We start from the raw sequence: 26,586 nt of genomic DNA, 5'->3' as shown, positions 1-26,586 counted from the left end.
AAGGGGGAGCCAAAGCTCCCACCTCCTTTAGTCAGATCTAGAACTTGGAGAGTTTAGAGAGAAGGGAAAGAGTTTTTAGAGAGGCAGTGCTTCGACAGTCTAACTTAATCCTGGGTTGTTTAAACTAAATGTTGATGGTAGTAATTTACATAATCAAGGTGAGTTGGGTGTCGGCGGGGTCCTGCGTGATGAAAATGGGAACATGAAATTCGCCTTTGCTTAAGGGTATTATGTGCACTGATCGTAGTGGTTTAGCTTAGTTGTGAAAGGTTCATTGATGTTTTGGTTAGACCTATTGGAAGTTTCGGTCATGACCACTGGGTGCTTGTTGTGGTTTTTAGTCTTTAGTTTTTTTTTTCTATCTGATTCATTGGTTCATTTGTTTACAATTAAGAAGTTGGTGGTTCATGTCTTTCTTTCTTAAGGTTGATTTGTCTATATTTCCTTTTGGTTGGCTATTGGCATTGTAACCACGATATTCCTCCTCCACAAGTAAGGGCCTTTCAATAAAGACCTAGAGCTTCCATCCTCATTTTCCAAAAAGAAAAAAAGAAAAAAAAAAGTCTCCGCTTGCATAACATATTGATGGAAAAAATGCTAATTGTTGCTCTATAAGTATCAATATTTGAACATTAATGTGAGTATTGTAAGAGAGGGAGATCACGACAGGCAGCGAGATTGAGGTGTGCGTTCTATGTATTTCAAATTAGTTAACAATTTTTTTATAAAAATCAAAAATTAATTTAATTTTTTATAAATAATTATAATTATTCCTAGGTGAATTTATATGATGGGGTAACTATATAAAAGATTAAACTAGAGATTGTAGAGAATACTATTATATTTCTCAACAAATTGTTTACAATATGTGTGAGTAATTACATACAGAGTATGCTAACAAAGTGAATCTCATGATTTGAGAGAATATTAATTTTACAAATTTGACTTTCCATTTATGCATTTATAGATAGGTTGTATGGAATATGCATGATTATCTGATATGGCTAAAGTTAGAGATCTTACTGAAGTTCTGAGATATTTACGTCCTTGTGTTGAAGTCATGAGATCTATGTTTGTGGAGTAACTTTTGATATGGTGATTGAAATTGTAGCACCACTATAGGCATTCTATTAATGAGATATAGGGCTGTGTTGAAAGCATCAACACAATATTGAAAAGGTAAGTGTGAGTGTGCCAAAAGTGCAAGCCCTATTTCCACAAGATGTCTATGCTTACATCCAGCAAGTTCATTTTATTTAGGTGTGTATGAGCAAGAAAATATGTGGAGAATACTATGGGAGTCCAGAAAGTGGAAAAATTGTTTGGACATAACTCTCCTCCACCATCACTTTGAAAGGATTTGATCTTAGTGGGTAGAAAATTTTCAGCCAAGCATTTGAATTTGACAAAACAAGTGAAGGTGTCATATTTGTGGTGCATAGGATACATCCAAGAGAATCGAGTAAGGTCATAAATGAAAATTACATAACACTTATAACCACTCAAAGAAGTGACAATGGATGTCCATAAATCAGAATGTATCAATTAAAGAGGGGCAATAGATGCACGATTTAAGAATTGAAAGGAATGCTTTTACTCTTGACATTTGATAGGGCTCACAAACCGAACCATAGTCTATTTTTCCTTTTATTGGAAGACTACATTTATTCTTCAAAATGTTCAGTACATTGGTAGATGGATGACCTCAAAAGTGACACAATGAAGAAATAGAAATTCCTAAAGTGGTGATGTAAACTCAAGCTTTATTGGAAGATGATGGGAACTGAATTGGAGAAACACCATTTTTACTTGGTCCTTGTAAAAGAATCTGGCCCAAAATGTTGTCCTTCACAATAAAGAATTTGGAAGTCAGCATAAACCATAAATTATTGTTACAACAAATGTTTTGGATAGATAAGAGACTGGCAGCAACAGATAGACAATGTAAGACATTATTTAGATCAAGTTTAGGAGTAGACGTAGGAAAAAAAAAAGTATAACTAGTAAGAGTTATTAACAGACCAGAACCAATTCCCATTGTTATATCATTTCCACCTTGATAAGTTTCATGAAGCACCAGGTTTTCCATGTCTGCAGTTATGTGAGTGTTGACTCCACTGTGATACCCTATTTTTACGTGTATTTTCACTGAAGGAATATTTTAATTTAATTAATATATTAGTTCTTTTATTTTAAATTATTGTATTTTAATTGGTTTTATTTTAGTTTGATGTGGTGTTTAATTTATTTTAGTCGTTTTATGGTTTTTAAATTGTTTTCGTCGGATCAGTTTTTGGACTTCGGAGGTGAGGATTGGACCTCATTTCTTTTCCCTCATCTTTTCTTTTTCTTTTCTCTTTTTTCTTTTTCTCTTTGCGTTTTCTTTTTCTTTTCCTTCTTTTCTTTTTTTCTTCTTTTTCCTTCTTCTTTCTTCCCCTCTTTCGCGCTCAGCCTCTCTCTCTCCCTCTTCCGTTGCCGTCCAGCCTCTCCAGCCCAGACCCACCGCTCGCCAGCGATGTGGCTGGCACCACCCACCCAAAATGCCCACCGGCAGGCGCACCTCCCCACCAAAAACCAGCCCCTCCCGTGCCGCCATTAACCCCATATAGTCCATTTAAGCCGCACGGCTTTTGGCCATTTTTGGCGCCGTCGCTCCACCTCCAGCCACCATCATTTCACCACTTCATCCCCTACCTCTTGCCATCCTAACCCACCCATTTTCGGCCCCAATCTGTTACCGGAGCAGCTCCCACGAGCTCAACTCCGATTTGCCCTTTTTCCTCTTCCACCGTCGTTTCCACCGCCACCCACGGCCAAAACTCACTTCCATTAGCTTCATAAACATCTCTAGGCCATTTTCTATCAATCCCAAGTCTTGGTTTGTCCCCGTTCGAAAGTGGATATTTTACAACCCACGGCCATAGTGTAAAATACACTATTACGTTACTTTTTCTCTGCCGTTTGCAAGATCGTGATCCTTCAAAAAATACCTTATAGTGCTGTAAGTATTTTTCAAACTCTATTTTAGATTTAAATATATTTTTCCTCTTACAATAAACTATTGGATTGGTTGGTTGATTCTCGACTGAGTCCGAAGAGTTTGGGGGTCGGATGGATTGAGGATAGAGTTGCTTGGTTTTGTTATTTTTGTGATTGGTTCGATGTTTTGCATCTTGAGGCATGCATTGCATGATGCATTCATGTGCATTTTATTAAATTGAGAAAACTGGCTTTATTTGCGGAAATGGATTTTCGGGTGCGTATGTATTACGACCCCAAGCTGAGATGGGGTATTATCTCGGTGGAGCTCCTCTAGTCACTCGGGGGTGGATAATACTGAGTGACATCTCCTGGGATGTCGCTGGGCGATGGCCGGATCGCACGATATGGTAACGCTGTCATGTCGACTCCGTGGTCCCTAGAGTGGCGGGGACTAAAGGATGGCCTGGTCCAGGTACGCGCTGGGCGCAAGAACTGGGCATCGCTCGTTTAGGTGTCACACGCGTAGTCGTTACCTGCAGTGTGGCACAGGAGCCAGAGTGTGTGGATGATCCCTAGGGGAGATCATGGTGCATGCAATAATTAGATCTTTGTTTTGGATTTTGGATATGGGCCCTTTTCTGGGAAAATGGCGAGGTTATGTTTGAGGCTATGTGATCCATTTTCTGGGAAAATGGTGGTTTATTGATTTGGGCCATTATCTGGGATAATGGCAAGGACTGGTTTAAAGGACATGGTTTTGGGCCAAAATGGGAATTTTGGCGTGTGTGGAAAAATGTCTTTTATGGGTTATGTGCATTGCATTCTTTCATGCATATTGTTTGAATTTAATATGTTTTTATCTAGTGGCGTTTGGATCTTACTTACCTGCGACACCATTTTTGGTACCGTAGATTTTGATGAAGAGATCGAGGAGGAGGAGGAGGAGGAGGCTGAGCCCGAAAAGGCGGCTCTACCAGAGTTTTGATTAGGAGTTTATGCCTTGTAGTTAGTTTTGAAACAATATTTATGGCTTGTAATATTTTATTATGTATGTTTTGAACGGGTTTGTATTAAACAAAGAAAAATTCTGGTACTTAGTTGTATGACTCTGTTTATCCACTGTGTGTTTTCTCTTGCATACTTGTTGCATGTACACACACTTGGCACTTGGCGATAGGGTGGTCACCCGTGTTGTCATCATCCCGATGTCTCGATTTTCCCATGTCCGTACGTGGGATTTGGGGGCGTCACAGGTGGTATCAGAGCAGTTTGGCTCTGGGTAAAACCACATGTCCCGTAGGTGTAGTACCAGAAAGATTTTAAAGTTGTGATTTAAAATTTATTTTAAGTAAAGTTTCTATTTGATATGTTTTATTTGATTTGAATTTATTTGAGTTAACTTGTTTGTATTTATTTATTTAGTTATGTTATTGCATGCTAGTATATTTTATTTTCTGGTTATGTGGTTTGGTTTTGGTTTTTGGTTTTATGTTATTGGTTTTATTCGTTTCTTAAAGCTGGTCAAAGGTTGTGTTGTGGCAGGAAAATGGTTTGGCCAAGAAAGTCTACTCAAGAGCCTCGGGACGATACGCCGAGAGATGATGCCATAGCTTAAGTGCTAAGGCAAATGACTGAGTTCATGCAGCAAAATTGTAGGCCACAACAAGGAGGGCCTTGGCCACAACAAGGAGGGCCTTGGCTACAACAAGGATGGCCTAGTGGAGTGGTGCAAGCTGGATGCACCTATGAGCGCTTTCTAGCGCATAGAACTCCACCCTTCACGGGAGAAGAGGATCCACTTCAGGCTGGAAAGTGGGTCAGAGATTTAGAAAGAACCTTTGAAGTATGTGGTTGTACTAAGGCTCAACAAGTACTTTATGCCAGCTATCTATTGCAAGGCACTGCTTCGGAATGGTGGGATACAAAAAGAGTGATGCTGGAGTCAGAATTTGGGTCTTTTGCAGCTGTGTCCTGGCAGCGCTTTAAGAAAGAATTTAATGATCAATTCCTTCCTACTTCTGTGAGGTGGCAAAGAGCAAGAGAGTTCACAAGCTTGGTCCAAGGGAGTATGACCGTGGAACAGTACGCCCGAAGATTTATAAAGCTTAGGCGATTTGCTCCCCACCTCATCGCCACGGATGAGATGCAGGCCGAGCATTTCTAGGATGGTCTGCGTGCTGATATACGCAAAATGGTAGTCTGCCACCAGATTGCCACTTTTTAGGAATTGGTTGACTTAGCCACTCTTGCAGAGTGAGAGATTAATCTAAGTATGGGCTCCCCTCTAGGACAAAAGAGCGGAGTTTTACTGGTGAAGGAAGTAGTTCAGGTTCCCCTCAAAAATTTATTCAGCGGATCGGGACTCGACCACAAGTGGCCTCGGGTGTACGTATGGGAGGATGGGTGCCAGTTTGCAGAAGTTGTAATAGAGCCCATGTGGGTGAGCGCTCTTCGGGTGGGGCTCGATGCTATAATTGTGGCCAGCAGGGGCACTTTGCTCGTGGGTGTCCTAGGCCAGTTCAAGGAAGCCGTGGATAAAGACATGGTGGAAGAACAAATCAGAGGCAAACAGTGCAAGCTCAGGTTTATGCTGTTACACCCAGAGATGTTGATGATGATGCACCAGCGACCCATGATGATGGAGTGATTACAGGTATGGATTTAATTTAATGTTGGATTTGATTTTTGGTGTGCTTTGGTTTCTTCTTTGTATTTGGATTTCATTGGTTGATGTGATTGGTTCAGGGAGAGTCGGTTTATATGAATTTTATGCTTGCACTTTGTTTGATTCGGGTGCATCTCAGTCGTTTGTATCTTCCACTTTCGCTCGGATATGTAATTTGGTTACGAGACCTTTGCCAAAGTCATTGGTAGTGGCTCTACTAAATGGTGAAGTGGTGTGGTGTTCCAAAGTTGCTTTGGGTTGCCCTTTGAATTTTGGTGGAAGGTTTCTGGATGTAGATTTGGTCGTATTCAAGCTGCTGGGATTTGACATTACCCTTGAAATGGATTGGCTATATCGATATTCTGCGAGTATTAATTGCAGAAGTCGAGTAATTAGCTTTCAGCTCCTAGATGGTGATTACTTGGAATTTGCGGGAAGTAAGCTAAAAGAAAATCCGTTAGTTATATCAACAATTCAAGCAAGAAGAGAGATTGCTTGTGGAGTGGATGCCTTCTTACTCCAAAAGGTGTCTATGCCATCTGAGAAGAAGTCATTGGTAGATATCCCAGTTGTGGAAGAATTTCCTGACGTGTTTGTGGATGACTTGCTTGGGCTACCCCCTGTTCGTGAAATGGAGTTTGTTATTGACTTGGAACCTGGAGCGGCCCCTGTACATAAAGCTCCTTACCGTATGGCACCGGCTGAATTAAAAGAGTTGAAGGTTCAGTTGCAAGAGTTGGTGGATAAAGGGTTTATTCAACCAAGTACTTTGCCGTGGGGTGCGCCAGTGCTGTTTGTTAAAAAGAAAGATGGTACCCTCAGAATGTGCATTGATTATCGGGAACTAAATAAGGTGACCATCAAGAATAAATATCCTCTCCCACGGATCAACGATTTGTTTGATCAGCTTCAAGGAGCAGCTGTGTTCTCGAAGATTGATTTGAGATCAGGATACTACCAGTTGAGGATAAGAGACAAGGATGTACCCAAAACTGCTTTTAGATCGAGATATGGGCATTATGAATTTAAGGTGATGCCTTTTGGGTTAGCCAATGGCCCTGCCGCTTTTATGAATTTAATGAATTGGGTATTTAGACCTTATTTGGATTCCTTTGTGACAGTTTTCATTGATGATATTTTAATTTATTCCCGAGATTTTGAAGAACATGTTTATCATCTTCGTCTAGTTCTTGGGAAATTGAGAGAACACCAGCTGTATGCCAAGCTCAGCAAATGTGAATTTTGGTTGAAGGAAGTTAGATTTCTTGGGCATGTGATTTCCCGAGACGGGGTGGCTGTTGATCCTAGTAAGGTGGAAGCCATTTTGTCATGGTAGCGTCTGACAACTGTGCGTGAGATTCGGAGTTTCTTGGGGCTTGCCGGATATTACCGAAGATTTGTGGAGGGATTTTCTCGCTTATCCGGGCCTCTCACAGCTTTAACTAGAAAGAATGCAGAATTTATTTGGTTAGACAAGTGTGAGAGAAGCTTCTAAGAATTGAAGAACAGGTTGACAACTGCACCAGTGTTTGCACTTCCAGAACCGCACAAGCCATTTGTAGTTTTTAGCAATGCGTCTAAATTTGGATTGGGATGTGTCCTTATGCAGGAGGGACGGGTTGTTGCTTATGCATCTCGTCAGCTAAAGGATAATGAGAAGAATTATCCGACGCATGATTGAGAATTGATTGCGATTGTGTTTGCTCTTAAGATCTGGTGGCACTTTTTCTATGGGGAAGTTTGCAAAGTATACACCGATCATAAGAGCTTGAAGCACTTGTTTTCTCAAAAGAATCTGAACATGAGGCAGAGGCGATGGCTAGAATTAATCAGTGATTACCAGTGCGAGATCAAGTATCTTCCGAGGAAGGCAAATATAGTTGCTGATGCTTTGAGTCGAAAGTCACACTTGGAAAATGAAGTCAAATCGTCAGGATTGGATTCTTTACTTTGCGGGATGTGAAGACTCCTTATTGAAAGTTCACAGCAAGAGGAGATATTATCTTCAATTCTTAATATTCGAGTAGCTAATTTTGAGGAATTGAAGACTCTTCAAAGGAAGGATTCGAAGCTATTGGATATCAGAAAAAGAGTCAGAAAATCTCGAGGGCCGTTGCATTATAGTATGGATAAAGATGAAATTCTTCGATTCCGAGATCGTAGAGTGGTCCCCAAAGATTCAGAATTTAAGGAGCAGATCATGGCAGAAGCTCATGCGGCCTCTTATTCAGTTCATCCTGGTAGAATGAAGATGTACCGGGACTTGAAGAAAAATTATTGGTGGGAAGGAATGAAGAATGATATTGCCTTGTATATCGAGAGATGCCACACATGCCATCAAGTTAAGGCCGAACATCAAAGACCCGCCGGTATGTTCCAACCCCTCCCTATTCCTGAGTGGAAGTGGGACGACATCACGATGGATTTTGTAGTGGGCTTACCGAGGACTCCTAGTGGGAAGAACTCGGTTTGGGTGATTGTTGACCGATTAACTAAGAGTGCTCATTTCTTGCCTGTTAATAACACTAATTCCTTGGTTAAGTTGACTCGCTTGTACGTGAAAGAGATAGTGTGGCTACACGGTATACTGAAGAGTATTGTATCGGATCGGGACCAAAGATTTACATCTCAATTTTGAAAAAGTTTGCAGGCAGCATTGGGTACTAAGTTGAAGTTTAGTACTGCATATCACCCTCAGAAGGATGGCCAATCAGAGCGCACTATTCAGACCCTTGAAGATATGTTGCGAGCATGTGTTATGGAATTTCAAGGGAGTTGGAAAAATCACTTGCTGCTCATAGAATTTGCTTATAATAACAGCTTCCATGCATCCATCCAGATGGCTCCTTATGAAGCTCTTTATGGGAGGAAGTGCAGATCGCCTTTTTGTTGGGATGAAGTCGGGGAGAATAAAATAGTTGGGCCCGAAATAATTCAAGAGATGCAAAGTCAAGTTTGGATTATCAAAGTCGTCAGAAAAGCTACGCAGATATAAGGAGGAGAGAGTTATCTTTTGAAGAAGGTGATTGGGTTTATCTCAAAGTCTCTCCCATGAAAGGAGTTAAGCGTTTTGGTAAAATGAGGAAACTGAATCCGAGATATGTCGGCCCTTTTCAGATTTTGGAGAAGGTAGGGTCTGTCGCTTATAGAATTGCTTTTCCAGAATATTTTGGGGATATTCACGATGTCTTCCATGTATCATTCTTGAAGAAGAGTTTTGGACAACAAGAGCCGCGCTTTATTGACCCAGAGCATATTTAGTTGCAACCGGACGTTACTTATGAGGTTGTTCCTTCACAGATCATGGATTGGAAAGAGCAACAGTTGAGATCCAAGATGATACCTCTGGTAAAGGTGGCATAGGGAGATCCGTTAGCTCAAGATTTGTCTTGGGAGCGAGTAGCAGACATGAGGGAGCAGTACCCCTAGTTGTTTGAGTAAATGAAGGTATGTTTCTTAATCTTGGTCTCAGTGGAATCATGTGGCTTGTTTCAAGTTAATGTTGGATCTTGCAAATTTCAAGGACGAAATTTGTTTTTAAGGGGGGGAGGATGTGATACCCCGTTTTTACGTATATTTTCGCTGAAGGAATATTTTAATTTAATTAATATATTAGTTCTTTTATTTTAAATTATTGTATTTTAATTGGTTTTATTTTAGTTTGATGTGGTGTTTAATTTATTTTAATCGTTTTATGGTTAAATTGTTTTCATCGGATCAGTTTTTGGACTCCGGAGGTGAGGATTGGACCTCATTTCTTTTCCCTCATCTTTTCTTTTTCTTTTCTATTTTTTCTTTTTCTCTTTTCCTTTTCTTTTTCTTTTCCTTCTTTTCTTTTTTTCTTCTTTTTCCTTCTTCTTTCTTCCCCTCCCGCGCGCTCGACCTCTCTCTCTCCCTCTTCCTTCGTAGTCCAGCCTCTCCAGTCCACACCCCCCTAGAAAAATTCCCCACCGGACGGCGCACTTTCCCACCAAAAACCAGCCCCTCCCGTCCTCAGTTAACCCCCTATAGCCCATCTAAGCCGCATGGCTTTCGGCCATTTTCGGCGTCGTCGCTCCACCTCCGGCCACCATCTTTTCATCACTTCATCCCCTACCTCTTGCCATCCTAACCCACCCATTTCCGGTCCCGATCCATTGCCGGAGCAGCTCCCACGAGCTCAACTCCAATTTGCCATTTTTCCACTTCCACTACCACCCACGGCCAAAACTCACTTCCATTAGCTTCATAAATATCTCTAGGTCATTCCCTATCAATCCCAAGTCTTGGTTTGTCCCCGTTCGAAAGTGGGTATTTTACAACCCACGGCCACAGTGTAAAATACACTGTTACGTTGCTTTTTCTCCGCCGTTTGCAACGTCGTATCCTTCACAAAATACCTTATAGCGCTATAAGTATTTTTCAAACTTTATTTTAGATTTAAATATATTTTTGCTCTTACAATAAATTATTGGATTGTTTGGTTGATTCCGGACTGAGTCCGAGCAGTTCGGGGGTCGGATGGATTGAGGACGGAGTTGCTTGGTTTTGTTATTTTTGTGATTGGTTGGATGTTTTGCATCTTGAGGTGTGCATTGCATGATGCATTCATGCGCATTTTATTAAATTGAGAAAATTGGCTTTATTTGCGTAAATGGATTTTCAGGGGTGCGTGTGTATCACGACCCCAAGCCGAGATGGGGTATTATCTCGGTGGAGCTCCTCTGGTCACTCGGGAATGGATAATACTGAGTGACATCCCTTGGCTTATCGCTGGGCGACGACCGGATCGCACGATACGGTAACGCTGTCGTGTCGACACCGTAGTCCCTAGAGTGACGGGGACTAGAGGATGGCCTAGCCAGGGACGCACTGGGTGCGAGTCTGGGCATCGCTCGTTTAGCGGTCACACGCGTAGTCGTTACCTGCGGTGTGACACAGAGCCAGGGTGTGCAGATGATCCTTAGGGGAGATCATGTTGCATGCATAATTGGATTGTTTTTATTGTTTTTGGATACGGGCCATTTTCTGAGAAAATGGAAAGGTTATGTTTGAGGCTATGTGATCCATTTTCTGGGAAAATGGTGGTTTGGGCCATTATCTGGCATAATGGCGAAACTTGGTTTTAAACGATATGTTTTTTGGCCAAATGGGTTTTTGGCGTGTGTGGAAAAATATGGTTTTACGGGTCATGTGCATTGGCTTTTCTTTCATGCATATTGTTTGAGTTTTATATGTTTTTATCTAGTGGTGTTTGGATCTTACTTACCTGCGGCACCATTTTTGGTACCGTAGATTTTGATGCAGAGATCGAGAAGGAGGAGGAGGCTGAGCCCGAGGATGCGGCTCTGCCGGAGTATTGAGTGAAAGTTAATGCTTTATATTTGGCTTTGAATAATATTTGTGACTTGTAATATTTTATTATGTACGTTTTGAACAGCTTTATATTAACTAAGAAAAATTATAATACTTAGTTATATGACTTTGCTATCCGTTGCGTGTTTCTTTGTGCACATTTGTTGCTTATACACACACTTGGCACACGTCAATAGGGTGGTGACCCGTGATCCCCGTGTCCGTGCGTGGAGATTTGGGGGCGTCACAGGTGGTATCAGAGCGGTTTGGCTCTAGGTAAAACCACATGTCCCGTAGGTAGTACCAGAATGTTTTTTTTTTAAGTTGTGTTTTAAAATTTATTTTAAGTAAAGTTGCTATTTGATTTGTTTTATTTGTTTTATTTATTTGAGCTTGTTTGCTTGTTTTTATTTATTTAGTTATATTATTGCATGCTGGTTTCTTTTGTTTCTTGCTATGTGGTGTTGGTTTTGGTTTTTGGTTTTATGTTGTTGATTTTATTTTTTTTCTTAAAAGAGGTCCAAAGGTTGTGTTTTGGTAGGAAGATAGTGAGACCAAGGAAATCTACTCAGGAGCCACGAGACGATACATCGAGAGATGATTCCATTGCCCAAGCAATACAGCAGATGACTGAGTTCATGCAGTAGAATTTTAGGCCCCAACAAGGAGGGCCTTGGCCACAACAAGGAGGGCATTGGCCACAATAAGGGGTTCCTTGGCCACAACAAGAAGGGCCTTGGCTAACAAGTAGGGCTTTGACCACAACAAGGAGGTCTTTGGCCACATTAGGGCATGGTGGCTAGGAGGGCCTAGTGGCATGGTGCAAGCTGGATGCACCTATGAGCGCTTTCTGGAGCATAGAACTCCACACTTCACTGGAGAAGAGTATCCACTTCAAGCTGGAAAGTGGGTCAGAGACTTGGAGAGAACTTTTGAGGTGTGTGGTTGCACTGAGGCGCAACGAGTACTCTACGCCAGCTATCTGTTGCAAGGCACCGCTTCTGAGTGGTGGGATACCAAGAGAGTAATGCTGGAATTAGAATTGGGGTCCTTCGTCGCTGTGACCTGGCAGCACTTCAAGAAAGAGTTTAATGATCGGTTCTTTCCTGCTTCCGTGAGGCGGCAAAAGGCAAGAGAATTCTCAAGCTTGGTTCAAGGGAGCATGACCGTGGAACAGTACGCCCGAAGATTTATAGAACTTGGGCGTTTTGCTCCCCACCTCATCGCCTCAGAGGAGATGCAAGCCGAGCGTTTCTAGGAGGGTCTGCGTCCTGATATATGCAGAATGGTGGTCAGTCACCGGATATCCACTTTTTACGATTTAGTGGATGTTGCCACTCTTGTGGAGCGAGAGAATAATTTGAGTATGGGCTCCCCTTTAGGACATAAGTGGCGGAGTTTTTCTGGTGAAGGAAGTAGTTCGGGTTCACCTCATAAATTTGTTTAGCGGACCGAGACTCGACCACAAGCGTCCTCAGGTGTTCGTATGGGAGGACAAGTGCCAGTTTGTGGAGTGCAAGCCCGGGTTTATGCTGTCACACCCGAAGATGTTGATGATGAGGCGCCAGCGACCGATGATGCTGGAGTAATTACAGGTATGGATCTAATTTAATTTAATGTTGGATTTGATTTTTGGTGTGCTTTGGTTTCTTCTTTGTTTTTGGATTTCATGGGTTAATGTGTTTGGTTCAGGGACAGTCCGTTTATATGAGTTTTATGCTTGTACTTTGTTTGATTCGGGTGCTTCACAGTCATTTGTATCTTCCACTTTCGCTCGGATGCATAATTTGGTTACGGAACCTTTGCCGAAGTTATTGGTAGTGGCTCTACCCAATGGTGAAATGGTATGGTGTTCCAAGGTTGCTTTGGGATGCCCTTTCAATTTTGATGGAAGGTTTTTGGATGCTGATTTGGTTGTATTTAAGCTGTTGGGTTTTGATATTATCCTTGGGATGGATTGGCTATACCGATATTCTGCAAGTATTAATTGCAGAAGTCGGGTAATTAGCTTTCAGCTTCCAGATGGTGATTGTCTGGAATTTGCGGGGAGTTAGCTAAAAGAAAAGCCGGTAATTATATTGGCGATTCAAGCAAGAAGAGAGATTGCATGGGAACGGATGCCTTCTTAGTCCAGATGGTGTCTACGCCGTCTAAGAAGAAGTCTTTGATAGATATTCCCGTTGTGGAAGAATTCCCCAACGTGTTTGTGGATGACTTGCTTGGGGTACCCCCTGTTCGTGAAATGGAGTTTGTTATAGACTTGGAACCTGGAGCGGCTCCTGTGCATAAAGCTCCTTATCGTATGGCACCAGCAGAATTAAAAGAGTTGAAGACTCAGTTGCAAGAGCTGGTAGATAAGGGGTTCATTCAGCCAAGTACTTCACTGTGGGGTGCGCCAGTGCTGTTCGTTAAAAAGAAAGATGGAACCCTCCGCATGTGCATCGATTATCGGGAATTAAATAAGGTGACCATCAAAAATAAGTATCCTCTCCCGCAGATAGATGATTTGTTTGATCAGCTTCAAGGAGCAACTGTGTTCTCGAAGATTGATCTAAGGTCAGGATACTACCAATTGAGGATAAGGGACAAGGATGTGCCCAAAACTGCTTTCAGGTCGAGATATGGGCATTATGAATTTAAGGTTATGTCGTTTGGGTTAGCCAATGCCCCTGCTGCTTTGATGGATTTAATGAATTGGGTATTTAGGCCTTACTTGGATTCCTTTGTGGTAGTATTCATTGATGATATTCTGATTTATTCCCGAGATATTGAAGAATATGTTATCATCTTTGTCTAGTTCTTGGGAAATTGAGAGAACACCAGTGTATGCCAAGATCAGCAAGTGTGAATTCTGGTTGGACGAAGTTAGATTTCTTGGGCATGTGATTTCCCGAGACGGAGTGGCTGTTATCCTAGTAAGGTGGAAGCCATTTTTTCATGGCAGCATCCGACAACAGTGCGCGAGATCCGGAGTTTCTTGGGACTTATCGGATATTACCGAAAATTTGTAAAGGGATTTGCTCGCCTATCTGGACCTCTCACAGCTTTGACTAGAAAGAATGCAGAATTTGTTTGGTCAGACAAGTGTGAGAGAAGCTTCCAGGAATTGAAGAACAGGTTGATGATGGCACCAGTGTTAGCGCTTCCAGAACCACACAAGCCATTCGTAGTGTTCAGTGGTGCGTCTAAATTTGGATTGGGTTGTGTCCTTATGCAGGAGGGACGGGTTGTTGCTTATGCATCCTGTCAGCTACAGGACCATGAGAAGAATTATCCGAAGGACGACTTAGAATTGGCTGCGATTGTTTTTGCTCTCAAGATCTTGCGGCACTTTTTGTATGGGGAAGCCTGCGAAGTATACACCGGTCACAAGAGCTTGAAGCACTTGTTTTCCCAGAAGAATCTGAACATAAGGCAGAGGCGATGGCTAGAGTTAATCAGTGACTACCAGTGCGAGATCAAGTACCATCCAGGGAAGGCAAATATAGTTGCTGATACTTTGAGCCAAAAATCACACTTGGAAGATGAGGCCGAGTCGTCAGAATTGGATTCCTTGCTTTGTGGGATGAGAAGACTCCTTGTTGAGAGTTCACAGCAAGAGGATATATTATCTTCAATTCTTAATATTCGAGTGGCTGATTTTGGGGAATTGAAGACTCTTCAAAGGAAGGATCCGAAGCTGTTGGATATCAGAAAAAGAGTCAGAAAATCTCGAGGGCCGTTGCATTACAGTATGGATAAAGATGGGATTCTTCGGTTCCGAGATCATAGAGTGGTCCCTAAAGATTCATAATTCAAGGAGCGGATCATGGCAAAAGCTCATGCGCCCCCTTATTCAATTCATCCCAACAGTACGAAGATGTATCGGGACTTGAAGAAAAATTATTGGTGGGATGGAATGAAGAGGGATGTTGCCTTTTATGTTGAGAAATGCCACACATGCCGTCAAGTTAAGGCCAAGTGGAAGTGGGATGACATCACGATGGACTTTGTAGTGGGCTTGCCGAGGACTCCTAATGGGAAGAATTCGGTTAGGGTGATTGTTGACTGATTAACGAAGAGTGCTCATTTCTTGCCTGTTAATAACACCGATTCCTTGGGTAAGTTGACATGCTTGTACGTGAAAGAGATAGTGCGGCTGCACGGTATACCGGAGAGTATTGTGTTGGATCGGGACCCAAGATTCACATCTCAGTTTTGAAAAAGTTTACAGGCAGCATTGGGTACTAAGTTGAAGTTCAGTACTGCATATCACCCGCAGACGGATGGCCAATCAGAGCGCACCATTCAGACCCTTGAAGACATGTTGCGAGCATGTGTCATGGAATTTCAAGGGAGTTGGAAAAATCACTTGCCGCTCATAGAATTTGCGTATAATAACAGCTTCCATGCAAACATTCAGATGGCTCCTTATGAAACTCTTTATAAGAGGAAGTGCAGATCACCTTTGTGTTGGGATGAAGTCGGGGAGAATAAGATAATTGGGCCCGAAATAATTCAAGAGATGCAAAGCCAAGTTCGAATCATCAGGGATAAAATGGCGGCAGGTCAGAGTCGTAAGAAAAGCTACGCAGATACAGGAGGAGAGAGTTATCCTTTGAAGAAGGTGATTGGGTTTATCTCAAAGTCTCTTATACGAAAGGAGTTAAGCATTTTGGTAAGAAGAGGAAACTGGAGAAGGTAGGGTCCGTCGCGTATAGAGTTGCTTTGCCAGAATATTTTAGGGATATTCATGATGTCTTCCATGTATCATCCTTGAAGAAGAATTTTGGACAACAAGAGCCGCGCTTTGTTGACCCAAAAGGTATTCAGTTGCAACTAAACCTTACTTATGAGGTTGTTCCATCGCAAATCATGGATTGGAAAGAGCAACAGTTGAGGTCCATGACGATACCTTTGGTTAAGGTGGCATGGGGAGATCCGTTAGCTCAAGATTTCTCTTGGGAGCGAGTAGCGGATATGAGAGAGCAGTACCCCTACTTTTTTGAGTAAATAACGGTACGTCTCTTAATCTTGATCTCAGTGGTATTATGTGGCTTGTTTCAAGTTGGTGTTTGATCTTGCAAATTTCGAGGACGAAATTTGTTTTTAAGGGGGAAGGATATGATGACCCGCTTTTACATGTATTTTCACTGAATGGATATTTTTAATTTAATTAATATATTGGTTTTAATTTATTTGATGTTGTGTTTAATTCATTTAGTCGTTTTACGGTTTTTAAAATCGTTTTCGGCGGATCGGTTTTTGGATTCCGGAGTGAGGATTGGACCTCATTTCTTTTCTTTTCTCTTTTTCTTTTTCCCTTTTTCCTTTTCTTTTTCTTCTTTTCTTTCCTTTCTTTCTTTTTCTTCTTCTTTTCTTCCCCAGTTTCTCTCTCCCTGCGCGCTGCTTCTTCCCTTTCTCCTTACCGTTGCCGGCCCTTTGACCGCCCGATTTGCCGCTGTTCGGCCACCGTGTAGTACACCACCCCCACCAAAATCTTCCCCTCCCACTAGTGATCATCCCCACCAATTTTCATGGCCATCCGACCAGCCGTTAGCCTCCACGCACGGCTGGAAGTCACGGCACCAGCCCTGTTTTTCCTCTATGTCGCCGGTTGCTTTCTCAGCCCAGAACCGCCACTCGCCGGTGGTGTGGCCTACACCACCCACCTAGTTTTCTTTCCCTTCCATCGGTGAACATCCCCACCAAGTTTCACCTCCATTCGAGGCACCGTTAGCCACCACGAGCTTCTTCAAGCCACATGGTTTTTGAGCTTTTCAGGCGCTGTCGTTCCACCTCCGGCCACCACCTCTTCACAGCTTCTTTCCCTACCTTTTGCCGTCCTAAACCACCAAATTCCGGCCTCGATCTATTGCTGGAGCAGCTCCCACGAGCTCAACTCCGATTTGGGCTTTTTCCACTTCCACCGCCACCCACGGGCAAAACTCGTTTCCTTTAGCTTCATAAACATCTCAAGGCCATTCCCTGTCAATTTCGTGTCTTGGTTTGTCCCCGATCGAAAGTGGGTAATTTATTACCCACGGCCACAGTGTAAAATACACTTTTACGTTGCTTCTCCTCCGCCTTTTGCAACACCGCGAGCTTTCAAAAAATACCATATAGCGCTATAAGTATTTTCCAAACCCTACTTTTAGATTTAAATATATTTTGCTCATACAATAAATTATTTGCTGTTGGTTGGTTGATTCTGGACTAAGTCCGAGGAGTTCGAGAGTCGGATGGATTGAGGACGGAGTTGTTTGGTTTGTTGATTTATGGTTGATTGGTTGTTTTTTGCATTGAGGTTGCATTTATATATTGCATTCATGCACATTTTATTTTAATTGAGAAAATCGTGTTTTGTTGGCGTAAATGGATTTCGGGTGTGTGAGTCTCACGAGCCCAAGCCGGGATGGGTTATTATCTCGATGGAGCTCCTTTGGTTAATTGGAAGTGGATAATACTAAGTGACATCCCCTGGATTGTCGCAAGGCGACGACCGAATCGCACGATACGATTACGCTGTCGTGTCGTCTCCATGGTCCCTAGAGTGGCAGGGACTAGAGGATGGCCTGGCCAGGGACAAGTTGGGCGCGAGTCTGGGCATTACTCGTTTAGGTGTCACATGCGTAGTCATTACCTGCGGTGTGGCACAGAGCCAAGGTGTGCGGATGATCCCTAGGGGAGATCATGGTGCATGCATAATTGGATCATTTTTATGGTTTTGGTTACGGGCCATTTTTTGGGAAAATGACGAGATTTGGTTTGAGGCTTTGTGATCCATTTTCTAGGAAAATGGTGGTTTGGGTCATTATCTGGGATAATGGCGAGACTTGGTTTTAAACGATATGTTTTTTGGGCCAAATGGGTTTTTGGCGTGCGTAGAAAAATATGGTTTTACGGGTCATGTGCATTGGTTTTTCTTTCATCCATATTGTTTGAGTTTTATATGTTTTTATCTAGTGGTGTTTGGATCTTACTTACCTGCGGCACCATTTTTGGTTCCGTAGATTTAGGTGCAGAGATCAAAGAGGAGGAGGAGGCTGAGCCTGAGGATACGGCTCCGGCGGAGTATTGAGTGGAAGTTAATGCTTTGTATTTGGCTTTGAATAATATTTGTAGTTTTAATATTTTATTATGTATGTTTTGAACAGATTTGTATTAAACTAAGAAAAATTCTGATACTTAGTTATATGACTTTGCTATCCGCTGCGTATTTCTTCGTGCACATTTGTTGCTTTTACACACACTTGGCACACGTCGATAGGGTGGTGACCTGTGATGTCATCATCCGGACGTCTCGATTTTTCCGTGTCCGTGCGTGGGGATTTGGGGGCGTCACATTGCAGGCGTACAATGACGACATCCTTTGATACTTTGCAGGTGAACGGTTACGTTCAGTGGTTGGACATGTTTTTTACACAAATGATGCGTATTATTTTAATTAAAAAATAAATTTAATTCTTGTGCATATATCTAATTTTTACTCACTTTTTTCAAAAGAAATGCGCGGCATTTGCGTACTTTATAACTGCAAATATCATTTATCTTTCCACCTAGTTACTCAAACTGCTGGCATGAAGTAATTGGATCAAAATGTATTAACCTAACGAAGTTGCTTTAATTTGTAGATGTTATTGTTGCTTTTCATTCACAATGGTTGATATATAGTCAAACTATGTTTCATTGTTAAGCACTCTTTTCATGTGAGCCATGTTCAATGATGACAGAACTACGTCTATATAAATATGTGTGTATGGACGTGTTTTAGCCAATCTTGATATACTTAATTATTAGGTATCAGTATTTTATCTTCAGGCTCTTTATGAAGCTTATTCTCAAGTACAAACTATTTCGGGCTGATGTTCCCCATCTTTTGGATAATTAATTATTTCTGATATTTGGATGAAAATATAATGTTAAATTAGTACAGGATTATTTGTAAAGAGAAATAATATATATAAACTTCAAACAGACAATTCTCGTATAAGTTTTTGTAAAAAACTGAATCCCACCAAACCAAAAAAAAAATGGAAAAAAAAAACTATTCTTTATTATTGGAATCCAAATTTTTACAAAGAATTGGTATGAAATTTGTTTATTTGAGACTTGTAACTAAGAATATTACTTGTTTTTAAAATAAAAATCATTTTATGTAACAAACATGGAAATTAAATTTGACAAACTCGTTATGAATGGCAGAAAATATTTTCCATGATGTCTCATTGTGGAATTTCTCTTTTTGTCACTAAAACTTTTTGCCACAATATCTCTTTACAGAAAATATATTCTTGTGCCGACATAAATTGCCAATATGGTACGTAGGGAAAGATAATTATCAACATGAAATGTTGTCCTAAAGATCTCAACTTGGAAAATAAGTTTTCCTGACAAGGATAAACATTTAGGCCTGGTTTGGATTTACAAAGTGTTTCATCTCATCTCATTATTATAATTTTCTTAAATTTCTACACAAAATATAATAAAAAATTCAATTTTTTTAAATTCTAATTTAACTTTTTCAAATATCAAAATAATAATAATATTAAAAAAAATAATATTATAATAATATTTTATTCAACTTTCATCTTTTATCTAAAACTATCTTATCTCATCTCATCTTTAAATCTAAATCAACCCTAAAACAATTTATTTGTGACGACTCTTTCCCCTGCATATTTACAATGAATGGATATGCCGTAGTAAATAATATTTGCAACAAACTTCATGGTTGCATGAAAAAAGGGTTGTTTTGCTGAGATATTTTCTATAAGAGAATATCTTCATACAGGTGTACCATTATTCTTCAAACAACAACGACCAATGGTAGCCTGCCACGTAGAGCCCACATGTTCCCAATAGTAGACTACATTGCAGAGGAAAACAAAAATTGCCCAAATTGATGCGAAAGCTTCTCTCTGTTGAAACCCACCCCCTTCTCTCTCTCTCTCTCTCTCTCTCTCTCTACCGCCGCTCCAAGATCTTGACCTGTTTTTCTCTTCTCTCTCTCCAGCAACTTCAATTAATTGATTTTCTCTAGATTTGAAGACTTTACGTCATTTCTTCTTTGGTTTCTTTTCCTTCAATTTTCCGCACCATTTGGTTTCCATCATGATAAATGAAAAATCTTTAATGGTTCATAAGGTGGCTTGAATTCATTTTTTTACAATTTTCTGTACCAATTTGCGCATCACCACTCTAGGCCAGAAGAGCTATAGGCACCACCATAACCCAAACAACAAATTTCAGCACTACTACTTCTCTGCAAGTTTTCCATTAGTCTTGTTTACAAGAAAACCAAAGGCTTGAAACAAAAATCCCATAAAAAAATGCAAAGAGCAAGAAAATAGTAACAGTGGTACCTCTGGTTGGTGCTTTGAATGTTGCTTCATGTCTCTAAAGATATAAAGACTGGTGATCAAATAGTACAAAAAAAGAAAACAAAGAAAGAACCAGCAGATGTGTGACACCTCCAAATCCCACGTACGGACACGTGGAAATCGACACAAGTCACCACCCTATCGCCAAGTGGCCAAGTGTGTGTACATGCAACAAGTGTGCAATAAAAACACGCAGCGGATAATAAAAGCCTTATAACTAAGTACCAGAATCTTTTGTTTAATACAAACCCAATTAAAACATATATAATAAAATATTATAAGCCTCAAATATCGTTTCTAAACCAAACTACAAGGCATAAAACTCCAAATCAAAACTCTGGCGGAGCCGCCTCCTCGGGCTCAGCCTCCCCCTCCTCCTCGACATCTGCATCAAATATATAGTACCAAAATGGTGTCGCAGGTAAGTAAAGATCCAAACGCCATAAGATACAAACATTTTAAACTCAACAATATGCATGAAAGAATGCTAAATGCACATATCCCATAAATCCACATTTTTCCACGCATGCCAAAAATCCCATTTTGGACCAAAACATTCCCTTTAAACATAACCTTGCCAAAAAACCAAACCATCAGAGCACTGTAGGCAGGAATAGCAGGCAGGACTCTACCACCATCCCTGCTTACCACCATCCCTATGCGCGCACCGTAGGCGAGAATCACAGGCGGGATTCTACCACCGTCCCTGCTTACCACCATCCCTACGCCGCGTGCACCATAGGCGGGAACCACAGACGGGATTCTACCACCGTCCTTACTTACCACCATCCCTACACGTGCCTCTGACTCAAACCAGTCAATCCAGTTGTTCACATATACCATAAATCATTTCTCGCTTACAAGCCCAGTTTTCATTTTACAAATACATGTACATGCATGCAACTACACGAAAACCCAATTTTCCCTTTTTAAACATGAACATGCATGCACTATACAATGCAAACATCAAGGCACAAATCTCTAACAAATATCAACATCAACCAAATATAAATAGCTCCATCCTCAAATCCATCCGATCCCCGACTCCTCGGACTCAGTCCGGCAACCAACCAATCACAATTATTTGTTGAAACAAAAATACATTTAAATCTTAAAGCAAGTTTGAAAAATACTTACAGTGCTATAAGATATTTCTCGAAGGATCACAATGTTGTAAACGATGAAGAAAAAGCAACATAACAGTGTAAAATACACTGTGGCCGTGGGTTGTACAATACCCACTTTCGAACGGGGACAAACCAAGACTTGAAATTGATAGGGAATAGCCTAGAGATGTTTATGAAGCTAATGGAAGTGAGTTTTGGCCGTGGGTGGCGGTGGAAGCGGAAAAAGGGCAAAACGGAGTTGAGCTCGTGGGAGCTGCTCCAGCAACGGATTGGGGCTGGAAATGGGTGGTTTAGGATGGCAAGAGGTAGGTGATGACGTGGTGAAGAGATGGTGGCCGGAGGTAGAACGACGGCGGCAGAAATGCACAAAAACCGTGCGGCTTGGAGGGGCTCTCGACGGCAAATGATGGCTCGGATGGAGGTGAAATTTGGTGGGGAGGTGCGCCGGCCGGAGGGGAAGGTTTCTGGGTGGGTGGTGTCGGCCACGTCGCCAGTGAGCGGCGGTGCTGGGCGGCAGAAGCTGGACGGCGATAGTGAGGAGAGAGAGAGGATGCAGCGCACAGGAGGAAACCGGAAGGAAGAAAGAAAAAAGAAGAAAAAGGAAAAGAAGGAAAAGAAAAAGAAAAGGAAAAGAGAAAAAGAAAAAGGGAAAAGGAAAAGAAAATATAGGGAAAAGAAATGAGGTCCAGTCCTCATCTTCGAAGTCAAAAAACTAATCCGACGAAAACAATTTTAAAAATTATAAAACGACTAAATTAATTTAAACACCACGTCAAACTAAAATATAATATATAAATAGTAAAACTAAGAACTAAATTTTAAATGCAAAAACAAACTAAATTCAATAACACAGCAATTTAAATTCAAAACGATAAATAAAATAAAGAAAGCTCCACAAAACAAATATCACAACTAACTAAATCCAATTAAATAAAATAATTTAAAATAAAAGAACTAATATTTTAATTAAATTAAAATACTCCTTCATTGAAAATACATGTAAAAACGGGATGTCACAAGATGAATACTAAATTAATGAAGCGAGAGAGAGAGAGAGAGAGAGAGAGAGGGAGAAGCAACAAATGAAGAAGAAGAAGACGCAGCAGCAAATTTGTTATGATTCTAAATATTCTGTAAATTAAAGATAATTGATATCCTCTTTCATTGAATGTAGTTAACATAAATAGGCCTTGGACAGTGACCCGTTACACAACGTGGGGCAAAACCCATTACTTACTGAATTAAAAAATCTAACCCAGACGATTACAAGCATTAATAAAAACAACAACCCACTAAGGACCCACCTAGCCCACGACTCTGGACTCAATAAAATACTACATTTAAACAACTTAAATGAAACGACACAGCAACACTATCTCAAGACAGACTTCGTGCTTTTAGGAGCCCAAAATCCCCAATCTCATAATAGACCCCCCTTCTTACGAAAGCTTCTGCTCAAGGTTACGGAATCACCTCTGGACTAGGACACTCACGAGCAAAGTGTCCTTGCTGGCCACAATTATAGCACCAAGCCCCACCCGAAAGGCACTCACCCACATGTGCTCTATTACACCTTCCGCAAACTGGCACCCGTCCTCCCATACGCACTCTCGAGGCTATTTGTGATCGAGTCCCGGTCCGCTGAACAAACTTCTGAGGTGAATTATAACTACTTCCTTCGCCAGTAAAACTCCGCCTCTTTTGTCCTAGAGGGGAGCCCATACTCAAATTAATCTCTCACTCTGCAAGAGTGGCAAAATTAACTAAATCCTGAAAAGTGGTAATCCGGTGGTAGACTACCATTCTGCTTATATCAGGTCATAGACCATCCTGGAAATGCTCGGCCTGCATCTCCTCCATGGCAATGAGATGAGTAGCAAATCGCCCAAGCTCTATAAATCTCCGGGCATACTGTTCCACGGTCATACTTCCTTGGACCAAGCTTGTAAACTCTCTTGCTTTTTGCCTTCTCATAGAAGCTGGAAAGAAACGATCATTAAATTCTTTCTTGAAGTGCTGCCAGGACACAGCGGCAAAGGACCCCAATTCCAACTAATTCTCTTTTTGTCTCACATCATTTAGAAGCAGTACCTTGTAACAAATAACTGGCATAAAGCACTTGTTGCGCCTCGGTGCAACCGCAAACTTCAAATGTCTTTTCTAAATCTCTAATTCACTTTCCAACCAGAAGTGGATCCTCTTCTCCCGTGAAAGGTGGGGTTCTATGCACTAGAAAGCGCTCATAGGTGCATCCAGCTTGCATTGCTCTGCTAGGCTCTCCTTGTTGTGGCCTAAAATTTTGCTGCAGAAATTCAGTAATTTGTCTTAACGCTTGAGCTATGGCATCGTCTCTTGGCAAATTATCCTGAGGCTCTTCAGTAGGCTTTCTTGGTCTTACTATCTTCCTGCCATAACACAACCTTTGACCACATTTAAATATATAATAAAATAAACAACATAAAACCAAAACCAAGTAACAAGAAAATAAAATATCATACAATAATACAAGTAAATAAATAAATTACAAACAAGCTGACTCAAATAAATTCAAATTAAATAAAAAAATTCAAATAGCAACTTTAAATAAAATAAATTTCAAATCACAACTTAAAAAAAAAAAAAACATTATGGTACTGCACCTACGGGACCTATGGTTTTACCCAGAGCCAAACCGCTCTGATACCACCTGTGATGCCCCCAACTCGCACGTACAGACACCTGGAAATCAAAGTGTCAGGATGATGACAACACAGGTCACCACCCTATCGCCAAGTGCCAAGTGTGTGTCTACATGCAACAAGTGTACAATAAAAACACGCAACGGATAATAAAAGTCTTATAACTAAGTACCAGAATTTTTGTTTAAATACAAACTCATTTAAACCACACATAATAAAATATTACAAGTCTCAAATATTGTTTCAAAACCATAATACAAGGCATAAAAACTAGTAGAGATATTTTTTTGACATAAACAACTCCAAATCAAAACTCTGGCGGAGCCGCCTCCTCGGGTTTAGCCTCCTCCTCCTCCTAAACATCTGCATCAAAATCTACGGTACCAAAATGGTGCAGCAGGTAAGTAATAATCCAAACGCCACAAGATAAAAAAATATATTAAACTCAACAATATGCATGAAAGAATGCCAAATGCACATGTCCCATAAATCCACATTTTTTCCACGCATGCCAAAAATCCCATTTTGGCCAAAACATATCCCTTAAAACCAGTCCTTGCCATTATCCCAGATAATGGTCGAAACTAAGGAAACCACTATTTTTCCAGAAAATGGATCACAATAACCTCAAACAAAACCTCGCTATTTTTCCCAGAAAATGGCCCGTATCCAATATCCAAAACTCGTTCCAATTTATTGCATGCACCATGATCTCCCCGAGGGATCATCCACACACTCTGGCTCCTGTGTCACACCGCAGGTAACGACTACGCATGTGACACCTAAACGAGCGATGCCCAGTCTTTCGCCCAAAGCATACCAGGACCAGGCCATCCTCTAGTCCCCGCCAGCCTAGGGACAACAGAGTCGACACGACAATGTTACTGTATCGTGCGATCCGGTCGTCGCCCAGCGACAACCCAGGGAATGTCACTCAGTATTATCCACTCCCGAGTGACCAGAGGAGCTCCATCGAGATAATACCAGAGGACCAGGTCATGATACACACACACACCTGAAAATCTATTCACACTGATAAAACCAGTTTTTCTCAATTTAATACATGCACATGAATACACCATGCAATGCACACCTCGAGATACAATTTATCCAACAAAACTCAACATCAACAATAAATAAATAACTCCGTCCTCAAATTTATCCGACCCCCGACTCCTCGGACTCAGTCCGGAATAACCAACCAGTCAATGAATTTATTGTAAAGGAAATAATATATTTAAATCTAAAATAGAGTTTGAAAAATACTTACAGCGTTATATAATAATTTTTGAAGGATCAAGGAGTTGCAAATAGGGAAGAAAAAGTAATGTAACAGTGTAAAATACATTGTGGCCGTGGTTTGTAAAATACCCACTTTTGAATGGGGACAAACCAAGACTTGGAATTGATAGGGAATGACCTAGAGGTGTTTATGAAACTAGTAGAACTGAGAATGGGCCGTGGGTGGCTGAGGAAATGGCGGTGGAAGCGAAAAATGACAAAAACAAAGATGAGCTCGTTGGGGCTGCTCTGGCAACGGATCGGAGCTGAAAATAGGTGGTTTAGGATGGCAAGAGGTAGGTGATGATGTGGTGAAGAGGTGGTGGCTGGAGGTGGAACGACAGTGGCGGAATGGCCCAAAAACGTTGCGGCTTGGAGAAGCTCGTGGCGGCTAACGGTGACTCGGATGGAGGTGAAACTTGGTGGGGAGGTGCGCCAGCCGGAGGGGAAGATTTCTGAGTAGGTGGTGGAGATCACGGCGGCAGCAGGTGGTGGTTCTGGGTGGTGGAAGAAAATGCTAAAAGATGGAGGAAAGAGGGAGTGTCGCGCGCACGGGAGGAAACCGAAGGAAGAAAAGAAAAAGAAAGAAAAAAGAGAGAAAAAGAAAAGAGAAAAAGAAAAGATGGGGAAAAGAAATAAGGTCCAATCCTCACCTCTGGAGTCCAGAAACTGATCCGACGAAAATAACTTTAAAAGCTATAAAACGAATAAAAGAATTTAAACATCACATCTAGCTAAAATATAATAAATAACTAGTAAATACTAACAACAAAATTTTAAATCTAAAAACAAATTAAAATAATTTAAATAGAAATCTAAACTCAAAACGATAATTAATATTAAGAAAGCTTAACAAAATAATTTTCACAGCTAAATAAGTTCAATTAAAATACGATAATTTAAAATAAAAGAACGAATATCTTAATTAAATTAAAATACTCCTTCAGTAAAAATACACGTAAAAATGGGGTATCACAGTTAATATCCCATCTTCTTTTTCCACTTCCACACTCTCTTCTTCCTCAAATCCCATACCTTCAATGAGGAATATCTTGGGCCTACTACACCTATGACCTGGGTAATATTTTTCATCACAATAATAACATAGTTTCTTCTCTCTTCTCTCTTGCATTTGAGTGGGGGTAATTCTTTTGATG

The 26,586-nt window shown here is 41.0% G+C and overlaps 1 pseudogene; it reads right to left on the bottom strand.

The window, feature by feature from the left end:
• Positions 1 to 26,586, bottom strand: part of LOC122304724 — a 36,848-nt pseudogene that overhangs the window by 9,346 nt on the left and 916 nt on the right.

The sequence above is a fragment of the Carya illinoinensis genome, chromosome 3 (assembly GCF_018687715.1).
Source record: "Carya illinoinensis cultivar Pawnee chromosome 3, C.illinoinensisPawnee_v1, whole genome shotgun sequence".
In the NCBI taxonomy this organism is placed as follows: Eukaryota; Viridiplantae; Streptophyta; class Magnoliopsida; order Fagales; family Juglandaceae; genus Carya; species Carya illinoinensis.
The sequence above is the reverse complement of the archived record's forward strand: the minus strand, read 5'-3'. Positions and strand labels throughout refer to the sequence as shown.